This window comes from Centruroides vittatus, unplaced genomic scaffold (genome assembly GCF_030686945.1).
Source record: "Centruroides vittatus isolate TY-2023 unplaced genomic scaffold, ASM3068694v2 scaffold_899, whole genome shotgun sequence".
NCBI classification, from domain to species: Eukaryota; Metazoa; Arthropoda; class Arachnida; order Scorpiones; family Buthidae; genus Centruroides; species Centruroides vittatus.
This window is the reverse complement of record NW_027122719.1, coordinates 1,643,317-1,655,868: the sequence shown is the minus strand read 5'-3', so window position 1 is coordinate 1,655,868 and position 12,552 is coordinate 1,643,317. Positions and strand designations below refer to the sequence as shown.

Here is a 12,552-nt window from a genome sequence, read left to right as displayed (position 1 = left end):
AATAACTATAATTTTATCAAGCAACAAATTAAACCAAATAAACATTCATTGCTAAATTTACTCGCTAGTAAATATTAGTTTTAAATACTTAGTAATTAAAAATAAATATTTAAAAATAGTTATGTCTAAAATAAAATTCAAATTAACAAAATACTCAACATTCTATCAGATCGGCTTGTAAGATATAACTATAAAAAGATTTAAATGGATCTGTTTTGTTTCAAATACAATTTGCAGTTTATACTCATATGTTAAAGATATTACATCTGGATATTACAAGTGAGAAAATGATAAGAATACATAATATATATTTCTTGATCACCACAAAAATAAAAATATAGTCGATGCTGCTTATTAAAATCATATTATTGTTATTATGATCACTTTTTAAAGACCCAAAACATTCATGCATTTTCTCTGAAAAATTCTTTTAATGTGATCAGTTTACAACAAACTATGTATTGGAAATACCAGCATAAGATATTTCATACATCTGTGGACAGTCCTGTACATGTCAGATTAGTTGCTTGAGCTCTTCCTCTCTACTGAAAGAGCAGTTTATACAAATGGACAAGACATATTTTTGAAAACTCTTATGGTTTATATACTATACTGTATTCACTTCATTCTTTATTGTTCAGTATTGTGGATAAAGTACAAAACAGAAGATAATGATTTATCTTTGAAGGATAAATTGAAGATTTCAGTGTTAAAATAATCTCCCAAAAATGAGCCAAAGAAAGCCTGAATTGTGCACACTTCTGAAGAAAAAACAATTTTGAAAAAGTGGCATGATCTAATTTAAAATATATGCTCTCCACCTCAATATTAGTAGTGGCTTGCCCCTGTACATCATACTTTTCTGTTAGCAATAGAATTGTGCTGGTCATCTAACACCTTTTAGGGGAAAATTTTTTAATTAAAATAACGTGACTTCCAATTTGTATTGGAAGTTCATATATAGTTAATCGAGGTCTCCTGCCCCTAAGATTTCCATAACAGATCTCGTCTTTCATCTATCTAACTCTGTTCTTGAGATTAAGGCAAGACAGACAGATGAACAGATGACAGTGGTAATTTATAGGTCTACAATTTTTTAAAATTGCAGCCCAATGAAACTAAAAGACATCATTTCAGAAAAAAAAAGCAGAAGATAGAAACAGCTTTAAAGTTATGGTTTAAAAAGAATGATATATAGATGCGCCAATTAATGGTCCACTTATTCATCAGAAAGCCAAAACCTTTGCTAAAAAAAAATGGGCAAATAACATTTTACAACTGATAGATGGCTTTCTTGCTGGAAAAAACAAAATCATTGCTTACAAATGGAGGCATGGAGAAGAAAAAAGATGCAGATTTCTTGCAATGTTTTTAATGCTGATGAAACTGGCCTTTACTTAGAGGAAGAGGACATCATGGTAATAGTAAAAAGCAAACAGGTTTTAAGGGAGTGAGAGTACTACGAGTTTCTTATCAGTCTAATAGTAATGTCTGGATGACAGCAGCAATTTTTTAATGACTGATTGCTGGAGTGGGACCAGAAACTTAGGCATAAGATCCTTTTGTTGGGACAACAATTGTGCAGCACATCAAGTTGACAAGCACTTTTAATTCATATAAAGTCACTTATTTGCCACCAATTTATAGTTGCAAAGTGCAGAGTTGACTTTTGCAAGGCATTGAAATCATAAAAATGAATGCATGAGAACTATACAAAAAAAGATCAGTCTTCTAGATGCTCTTTATCTTCTTAAACAAAGCTGAAATGAATTTACATCAACTTCAATTGTCAACTGTTTTGAGCATGGGGATTTACTAAAGCTGCCAACAAAGATACAGCTGAGGAGGAAGTGCAAGAAAGTAATGATGATTTAGGTCCTGATGATATGTCAGTGTCCAATTTCAATGTGTGAATGAAAACTAACAAAGGCACTGAAGAATTCACTAAAGAAGAGATCTTTTCTGCTGTAATGGAAGAAGTGGTTATAGGTTATAACACAATACTTACACAGCTGGAGAAAGTGATGAGGTTGACATAATTCTCTCCAACAACCATTGAAATATAACACACACTGAGCTCTTATGAGAGTACAATGTCAACCAAATTATTTTATGATGTAATATTCATTCAAACACTTTGTTGATTATTATGTAAAGACTGTAGATAATAAAAAATAAATGAATTTTTTACCACTTGAAACTGTATAGTAGGATTATAGTCTCCTTTTGCCTGCTGACTTATCCTTTTTGGATTATGAATAATGATGATATGTATGTACGATACCATACAGAATATGTTGTTTCATTTTCTATCTTTTTTTTTTCAATTATTGTAATCAATGGTTATTTTGATAACCATTGATTGTAACCATTTTGATGCAATATGTAAGTGATATATATGCTGATTAAACTGACCTTGAAACTATATTCCTTTATTATGGTTATTTTTTATACTCCATTTATGATGAAGGTTCTGAAAGAGAACTCAAGAATTGTTTGTACTTAAAAAAAACTTTTGCTTTAAGAATACAAAAAGGAAGATTATATTCCTTACCCAGAAATGTTGGACAAGTTAAATGAATAAAAAAAAACACTTTTTAGTATTTAGTTTTGCAGATTAAATATATAAACTATTATTTCTAATTACTTTTTATGAAGAATTTATGTAACAATAAAGAATAAGATAACAGGGCAATAGATGCTTGGCAGTATTCCTAAAATAAATCTGGAAATTGCCATCAATGCTTTGGTGTTGCCTGAAGATACAACTCCAGAAGCTTCCCCTTTTTTCACTGCCTCAATGGCCACTTTCATGCTTGAGTCTTTACATTCTAAAAAAATGGTAACATTCCCAAAGTGATAATGAAATTTACATAATTTATATTGTGCTTTATAATGCTCAAGAAACAAAAAAGTTAAGCCATAATTATGAAAAGTGAGAATCTTCATGAAAGATATTTTAAATACATTGTTAAATAGTGGTTCTTTCTTAATATTTACACTTTAACATTAAGCAATTAAGCAAATCTGAAGATCTGTTTGTATAAACATTTTCTGTATTGATTTGATTTATAAATATCTTCTGTTCTTCATTTATGGTTTAAACCATTACAAATTCAATGTATCAAAAATAAATCAAAGCCCAAGTGAAATGTTTAAAAATGAATCAAAAGGAGTAAGTGTAATGTTGATTTTAATCAATATTACTAAAGTCATTGCATTTTCTTTCGTCATCACTTTTCCTTGAATTAGAACTGAAAGCATAAGAAATGAAAATAAGAAATTATTACTGTAAAAAATAGTAAGAATTTTACAGAGCATTGTCTGTTGGTAACAGTACTATGGATTTTATAAAATCTAAGATAAGGAAGAAATGTATTCACATCCAAAACCAGTAACCAGTGCAAAAACTTCCAAAAAGCAAACGTTTTCGATTCTCCTTCTGGGATCTTCGTCAGGCTTATTTATTTCTTTCCGTTGAAACTGGATTCAAAGGTTTTTTAAAAACATATAACGTGCTTTGCTTTCAAATAATTTTTAAAAAGGAAGTAATTCACGAGCCGCTTTGAAAAAATATATTCGGCCAATGGGGTCGCGTTGAGTGCACATCATAATAAAATATCTCTTATTTATGAGTATACTATTGTTTGTAAATAAGCCTGATGAAGATCCCAGAAAGGGAATCGAAAACATTTGCTTTTTGGAAGTTTTCGCACCAGTTATTGGTTTTGGATGCGAGTACTGTTTTTAAACAAACCGGTATGGTGAGTGAATATATTAAGGAAGAACATTTACTTGATTCACATACTAAAGAAGTGAGTTATTAACTTACATTTCTATCTTAAAAATTTAAGCAATAGGAAAAAGTTTTATTACAAATAATTGAATCATATATAATTAAAATCATATTGCATAAATCTGTATCAAGCAAAGATTTCCTGTATTACATTATTAAGTTTTGTCTGAACTTAAAGTGGCTTGCAATGAGTCTTTGGCAACAATTTTTTTCTCCCCTTTCTCCAATTTTTTCAGGTATGTTCATTATTTTGGTTACTTATTTTACAAATATCATAACTCCATCTCAGTGCCTCCCACTCTCTTTAATGCTGTTATTAGTGTTTGTTTTTATATTTGCTTAACAGATGTTTAATGTGTTACTTTATAATTTATTTATTTTTGATTTTGCCCATACATACTGACTTCTGCCTCATATTATTGAAACAAAAATAAATAAGTATTATTTTATTATTTTAATAATATATTGCTAACATTTTTTGTTTTTCATTTTCCCATATACTGTATATAATACAAAGTGATTTTTATAACCGAAACATAGATTCTATAATTATATCTAAGGATATATATTTGCATAAAACTTTTTGGTATGCTTTAATTCATATACCAAGTTAGGGTATTGTATTTTTTTTACACTTCACTCTACTCCAGTTTTACATTATTAGTAATTGTTTATAAGCCGTACACGCACACACCAATAATTTTGATTGATTTTATAAATCACTTTAAAACGAAGTCTATTATATAAAGTAATACACAATATAATCATAATATAATAGCTATAAGTTGCTAATAAAAACAAAATCTTACCAATACACACTAATAAAAAAACGAGGAAAAGAGAACTTAATATAGAAAGGATAGTAAGAAATAATTCTTTCATTTTACTTCGTATACATTCCTACACAGACCTCAAACCTCTCGAGGAACAAAACTAAACTAAACTTAGTCGCCACCTGCTGTGATTAAAGTACAAAACGGGATTATTTATTTTAAAAAAATTTTTAATTCAAATTATAAATTATATATATAACATTATATTGTATTATATTTTTTATATAGTATGTACCTGTATACATACCTTCTAAACACGTGCCCTTGTATAACGCAGTAGTTCGGTTCCACAAAAATGTCGCGTTATAAAAACCACGTTGAGTGAGATTCACGTTACGTATAAAAAAATGGGTTTACGTTTCCAAATCGAATTTTTTTAAATATAAATTTTGTCTGATTGTAAGAAAAAACAGTTTTATTTAATTTAGAAAATTTCATTTAACAAAACATGAATTACAAAACAAAAACACACTTATTAAAATTCGTAAAATAAATAATTGAGTATAACAATCCTTCATTGCACACAAAAAGTACATTTTGGTCGTCTTACTACTATATTCAAAACATTTCGGCGATATTTATTTGCCAATCGCCGGATTTCTTTATCGAAACCTTTTGGATATTGCTATAACTTTCAACTTCAGATTCTTTTGTTTTAGTTTTCAGGAAGTCGGTTATGTTGCAGCAGTTCTTGACGTTCGTTATATGGTTCTAAACAAATTTCAAATTGTCTTTGAAATTTGCTGGAGCGCTCGATGGAGGATCATTATTTGCAAAAAAAAAAAAAAAAAAAAAAAAAAAAAAAAATTCCCAAAGTCCAATCATTAAATTTTTTAAAAAAATGAATTCCTTAATCCGAAGATTGTGGTAGATCCCACAATCTTCGGATGAACTATTTTTTGATCGATATACTCTATGTACTGTATATTGGATCAACTTCATCTATTAATTGTACTAATTCTTCCATATTCAAATATACCACCTCATTAATTAATTCATGAATATCATTTTCATCTGTATCATAAAAACTTTCTAAAAGTGATAGCGATAAGATAAATGATTTCATATAAACTCTTATATCGGAATTGCGTTGTATAAATACCATGTTAGAGAAGAGTCACTGACAGCCGGATGGCCAAGTGGTCAAGGCGGCAGCGTACTGCTCTATACCGTATTCGGGGTCGAATCCGGACAGGTCAATAAATCCCCAGGAATTTTTCGGCGGGGGGTGTTGGAATCAACGATCGCGATGTTTTGTAGATGTTCTTCTGACGTAATAAAAGGTTGGTGGCGTTGTTGACCCCTCGGGGAAGGTGACCTCATTTCACTCTCCCCTTTCCAGCGCTGACCTTCTGTGAGTCAAGACTGTGTGTAATCTTTGTGCACTCTTTGTTCTTTTGTTACATAACCGGTTACGCTATTTTAACTGCCTTTTTACCAATCTTTCCGATAAGCGCCAAGTCTAACAGGGGGATGGTCCGTCCTTGACTACCCGGCCGTCCCATTGTGATCCTGAATGAATCCATAATGGGCTTGCTAAAAGAGGCCCTCTTAGTGCCTACAGGGCGGAAAGAGTTTAAAAAGAAACTTTCTCAGTAGCAGAAGGTGGTATTGATAATTCATTTGGTGAGTGTAATTAATTTAATTCAAGTTAAATATTTTATCAGATTTGAAGTAGCTGAGAAAAGAACTTTTGTGAGCTAACATATAAATAAATTGAAATTTGGTTGATACATAAAAATTTCACTGAGAATATTAAAATATCAGAAGTTAGATCGAAAATATATCGTCTGCAATCGTGAAAATTTATTCCTGCACTTGCAGAAATATGTCTTTCTTTAGATAAACTGAAGGAAAAAGTGGAATCACTTAAATAAAAACCTTTTCAAAATAATTTGTGTTGTATTATTTCAAATTACCACTCACTTTGAGAAAATTAATTCAAATATTTATAATAAAACTTTTTATTGACAAATTTTTATTATTTGTGATCAGAACTTTTATTTTTAAAAGTGTAATCTTAATTTTATTTACTCTTATTTTAAAAATTAATTTTGTGATTAATATGTGTCAAACCACTACTACTGAAGTGACATCCGATCTTTCCTTTCCCGTAGAAATCTCTAAATCTTCCATTTCGTTTAGGAAATTTACCATTTCCATTGTAAAGCTATAGGACAATTCCATTCCTCTCAGTTTCTTCCTAAACAAATCGTCTTTTGTCACTTCCAGATTGAACAACTTTTTCTGATCGACTCCTTTTGTATCTCTTGATGATACCCCGAATTCTGATCTCGTAAATGGCGATCGATTAATCTTCTCAAATTGATGAAATCGAATGGGATGGGAATATTCGAACTCCTCTTTGCAGAATTCCTTCTTCGCGTTGTTATCAAACTATTCCAACATTTTCTAGACGAATTCTTGCGAAACGCATTTTATCAATTTTCCATACTTTTGATGATCTATTTGACAATGAAAATTATTGAAATTTATGGAATTCTTATGTGGAGAGAGAGATACAGATAATGGATCACTTCCAAGAATGGAAGACTAAGTCATAGATATCTCACCAGTGTCCAAGTGGATAAAACCATGAACACATTTCACTTGGTGGGGAGTGCCTTGTCAATGGGCAGGCTACATAGATATTTCCACGTTTCTCACGTTTATAACACCTAAATAGGTCAAGTTTCTTGTAAAAGTCTCCCCGGATGGTATATCGCCCATGTGTCGCGTTGCCGTAAACAAATAAACCAACTAACAAGGAGTACTTTACCCATGTCCTCCGATTTTGATGAATTTTGGCACTAAGGCAGTGTTTGATATGACACCGTAATCCAAACCATTTCATTTTACGGACCATAATGAGCGAATTATGACTAATTGAATGTGGTACTACTACTACTAGTGGCAGACGAGTGATACAGTAGCTCGGTCACGCGGGTTCTGATCTACTTGAGAAGAGGTGCAGCGAAAGGTCTATGGCGTGTTTGTTATTCACGCCATGATATTGTATCACTCATTAATACCGATACAATTGTTATTTAGAGAGAGTACTTTAATATTAACCGTGATTAAAGTTTTAAGTACAGCCTAACGAATAGTTTTCACATTAGTTACATTATATTAAAAATGATTAATACAGTAGTCTCGTTATATCGCGCTTGTAGGGAGACAAAGAAAAAGCGTGATATAACCGAGTACTAAAAATTCTGGGCTTATACTAACCAAATTATATATGCTATGAAATTTCTATCCTCTATTATTTTATCAGCAAGTGTTTCTAATATAATTAAGCTTATTTTTGCAATACTGAATTTTATTCGTATCAAAACTTCTAAAATTAGTGTAAAAAATAAAGAAATCTTTTTCTTACACATTACCCCGTGAATTCTAAATTTCACACCATTATGTAAATTGACAATATTGCGTCATTCTCCTAAAGGTGCGAAATTTCGAATTCACAAACTTAAATTAGGAGACAGTATTTAAAACCAATAAACAACTTTTAATATCAAAAGGAAACATATTTGATAATTGATCCGTCCACCTGTTTGCTTATTTAGATCTTGAATTTATTGTTTCATCTTCAGTTGTAATTTCAAGGACAGTGATAGGAATAAAATACCGTATTTCGTTGCAAGAAGAAATTCAATGGCAATTGATATTTTAAAATTAAGAAACAAAAAGATAGCGCGATATAAAAAGGGGCTACTGTGTATCAACACCCTTAGAAACACATCAATATTTTAATGAAACTTATAAACAGTTGTATTAATATTTTAATAAAACTTGGGAAATAATTTCATGCGGTGAGCTTATTTTATTTATTAATTCAATCAGGATAGTAGCATCTAGTAGGTTCTCAATAGTAATTATTAATTTCATGCGGTGAGCTTATTTTATTTATTAATTCAATCAGGATAGTAGCATCTAGTAGGTTCTCAATAGTAATTATTTTTGATTTCATTAATATTGATATTCTTTAATCAGGAAAGGGGAGGCGATGCAGAAATAATAATGGCTTCCAATCCCTAACTGGTGCATACACAAGCACTTGCGACAGTAGACACCAGGGCCGGATTTACATAAGGGCAATTGGGGCCTGTGTCCAGGGCCCCCACAGAATAGGGGCCCCCACAAAACTAAAAAAAATTATGTTTAAACATAATTTTTTTTTCTATTACCGCGACAGCCTAGTGTGGCAAAATCATGAGGGCAACAGGCAGAGAAAACCAAACCCGAGAAAAAGTCTATGAAACATCGGAAAATTTCGGGAAAAAATTTCACACATGTATTTTTCAGTTAAATTAAAATAATTAGTTCTACACAATAAAATATATGTATGTTTACAATAACCTTATTTTAAAATGAAATTTACAACTTTCTAGTTCAAATCTAATTGAAAGTACAGTATTTTGTGGAAATTTTCTAAATCATTAAATTTGCCTACTCTTAAAGGGGGTTCCCCACCCAATTTGTGCCCAGGGCCCCTAGATTGGTAAATCCGGCCCTGGTAGAAATATTTTATAAATCTAGTTTGATCACAATCTACAGTATCACAGACACGACCGTCGTCTCTGTGAATGTAAAGCACACTTTCTTTATAATGAGGAATTTTTCTCTACTAATCAGAAGCCAAGAAAACCACGAATCATAAATTTAAAAATGTCAGCAAATAATTGAAAGTTAAACAGAGATTGCAACTTAATAACATCTTTGCGGTTAAATTATCAACCTTCAGTATCACTTTGGCGTTGAGGAATATTTCTAGCTTGTAAGAATTTCTCCAGCAAGATATTTTAACTGTCGATGTTTTAACTGTCTGATGTCGAAGATGCACCACAAAATAGTTTTTTAATACGATTTTTAAAGTGATGTCTGGTGTACTGGCAACTTGACCAGACTTTTGTATACGTTAATCTAAATAAACGAAGAAATGCGCACTAACGTTATTAATTTAACTATTCATATTTAAATAAATTATTATATACACATACGTATGTATTATATTTGTATATTAAATAAGACAAATTTCATTTTAATTTGTAACTTGTATCTTATGGCTGCGCATTAAATATAACTTTAAGCAAAGTCTCGTATTATCCGCGTGATTTGAACAGAATTAAAATAAATATAAATCAAATATTTGTATTTTGACGAATAAAATGTTTTATTAAACTAAAACAATCGCCATTTTTCGACGTAAACCCATAGACCACGTGATGACAGTCGACAGAACATGGCGACGATGACTGGTATGTCGCTACTCTCATATCTTGGTACTCTAATCCAAACCAGGTCCCACGGAACGGTTGATGCGGACATTTGTCTCACGGACAAATGCCGAACAGTTCGACGGTCGGATGACCGAGCGGTCGAGGTGGCAGTCTACGCTGTGCGGAACCCGGTATCTAGTCCGGACGCGTCGAAAGATTTCCAGGAGTTTTTCGGGTGGCGAGGGACGGGGCTATTGAATACAGTAGTAAAAAAATTTTGGATTTTGTTTTAGTGTAAATAGAAATGTATTCTTCTGTTTCAAGTCGAATATTCGAATAATTAAGCTTCACATTTATAAACCTATATGTTGAATTTGATTTAAAAGAAAAAAATAATAATAATTGTACACTCGTGCCAAATCACTGAGAACTTATTTAAGTAGTTTTACATATATAAGTTTCTATATGTAGAGATAAGGTTTTTCGGTATTTTTAATATTAACTATATTTAGTTTGACGTTGCATTAATACGCGAAACTCGCAACCCCGACGGCGACCGATGAATCTTTCCGTAAGGCGAAATAATATTGGGCGAAATAAATGGAAATCCTAAGAATTTGATTGATTTCATGCGATTAATATCTTTTTCGGCCGAAAACGGACGATAAAGATATTTATCAGCGTATTCAAACGTATTTCGGGCAATTTTCGGAGATTGTCAAGCTTCGAGACTAAAATTTCAAATGATCGTCTTTTACCTCTCCACGGTGGCCATTCTGCACCATGTAAATGCAGAAGATAATTTATTTATCAAATTCCAAACACAATAAAATGATTGAAGCAAAATTTAAAAAAAAATTATAAATTAATTTAAAAAAAAATAAAATTGATATTTTAATTCGAATTTCTACGTAATTCGAACATTGTTGACGCGTCTTTTAACGTTTGTTCGAAATTCGTCACGCATGACGATTCGCAGTTCGATTGTGTTTCTTGTTGTGGTCGGACGTGCGTTTGTTGTGCTCTTCGATTGCGTGCTGTTTTTTGCGGTTTAAAGACTTTTACAGAGAAGATTAAAGATTTTTCAGGTAAGTCTTAGTCCATATTGACTTTAGACATAAGAATTTATTTAATATTACTTGAAGGATCGGTTCCAGAAGACATCTCGGCACATCGTTCGATGGTCGGCCGTTTGCGCTTCGGATTCGAATCTTTTAGATTTGAAAAGGCATTTTGTTCTTCTCGGAAGAATTTAAGCATTAATTTAAGCTTTTGTTTTCACCGGACTAATTGCAATTTTTTTTTTTTTTTTACAGAATGGCGTCGTTGGTGCGGCTTTGGAGGAGGTTCCGGCGGAGGCAGACGGTGGCACCGGAGGGAGGGGGTTCCTCGGACGACGCGGAACGAGTCTGTCGTTCCGTGCCGTTGGAGGAGCGGGGGCTCGACGAGCGAGAGGCAACGGGTGAAGAAGGCCTTCCCCAAGTGCGCGTGGCGTGGCATCCTCCCGGAGTCGGGATGATGCGACGCTACACCCTGGGTCCAGTGCACTTGGCGAAGGTCTTCGGGGGTCATCCGGCCACAGACCTTGCTGTGGTGGATGTAGAGAATGACAGCTCGTCCGAGTTGACATTTTCTGGTTTGTCGCGTTCTGCCCGTTCGTCCGCGACGGCGACGCCACCGCCTTGCCGAAGCCAGAACGGGGAGGAATCGGAGGAGAGAGCCGCCGAAGTTGAGGGACCGTGCTGTCCGTGGTTTCGTTGCTGCGGACGGCTGCGGTTCCCTTGGCCTAGGCGGTGATCTTCTTCGATTTCCTCTTCTTCACCCGGATGCGACTTTCTTACCGGATTCGACACTTTTCACCCGGACTCGACACCTTTTCCCGGACGTGACTTTTCTTACTCGGTCGTGACCCACGGACTTGTCTCCCGAACGTGACACTCGGGAGACAAGTCCGACAACAACGGATATGACTCCCGATTGTGACCACCCGGACCTGACACTTCTACTCACCGGATTCGACATTCGGCCGACCTTTCTTCCCAAACAGCTGTTATGAGGATTGAGCTTCCGGTTAGGGTAGGTTAGATTAGGCTAGGCTAGGCCAGGTCGGGTTTGTCGCTCTTCTCATAACACTGTTCGGGAAGAAAGACTGTCTGATAAAGGTAATAATATTAATTTTAGGTAATAAATGAATGAACCTTCTCGTTTTCTCACTGCCTTTGTGTTTTCTAGGAACATTTGGGAGGGAGAAGAATCTCCCTCCCCAACTTTACCACCAAGAGGACCAAGTGGACACGTGAATATTTTCCGAAATCTCCGATCGTAAGAACTCTTTCGTTTCATTTTTTAACACATCTTATTTTCGTATTGTAATTTACTGTTTCTTTGTTTATAGACATGCCGAAGATGTTCTTCGATTACACACACACACACACACACACACGCACGGACATAACATCACTGTACACGAAGATATACACCGTTTAACCTTTACTCGAATTCTCGCACTCACGCACTTACACGCCAAGCGCCTCGTTCTGTGTAATTCCACACAATGAAACAACCCGAACACTCGCTTCCCACAAATCCAACCCCTGGGTCCTCGTCCCGGGAAGTGGAAACGCCAATTTTAAAGATTAAGAGACTTTAAATTGGCGGCCGAAGGGGCTCTGGTAATTACACATCTTGCACGGATTAAACA

At 33.7% G+C, this 12,552-nt stretch overlaps 1 protein-coding gene and 1 long non-coding RNA gene across 3 annotated transcripts in view; both read left to right on the top strand.

Moving 5' to 3' along the window:
* csul (protein arginine N-methyltransferase 5) overlaps positions 1 to 12,552 on the top strand; it is a 324,839-nt gene that overhangs the window by 85,689 nt on the left and 226,598 nt on the right. The window lies entirely within an intron of this gene.
* On the top strand, positions 10,832 to 12,425 carry LOC136990266 (uncharacterized). 2 transcript variants are annotated; one of them, XR_010883022.1, is made up of 4 exons: positions 10,832 to 10,939; positions 11,168 to 12,013; positions 12,084 to 12,173; positions 12,247 to 12,425. It is a non-coding gene; the product is annotated as an uncharacterized lncRNA (long non-coding RNA). The 2 variants fall into 2 exon arrangements; XR_010883021.1 differs by lacking the exons at positions 10,832 to 10,939; positions 11,168 to 12,013 and having other exon boundaries at positions 12,025 to 12,173.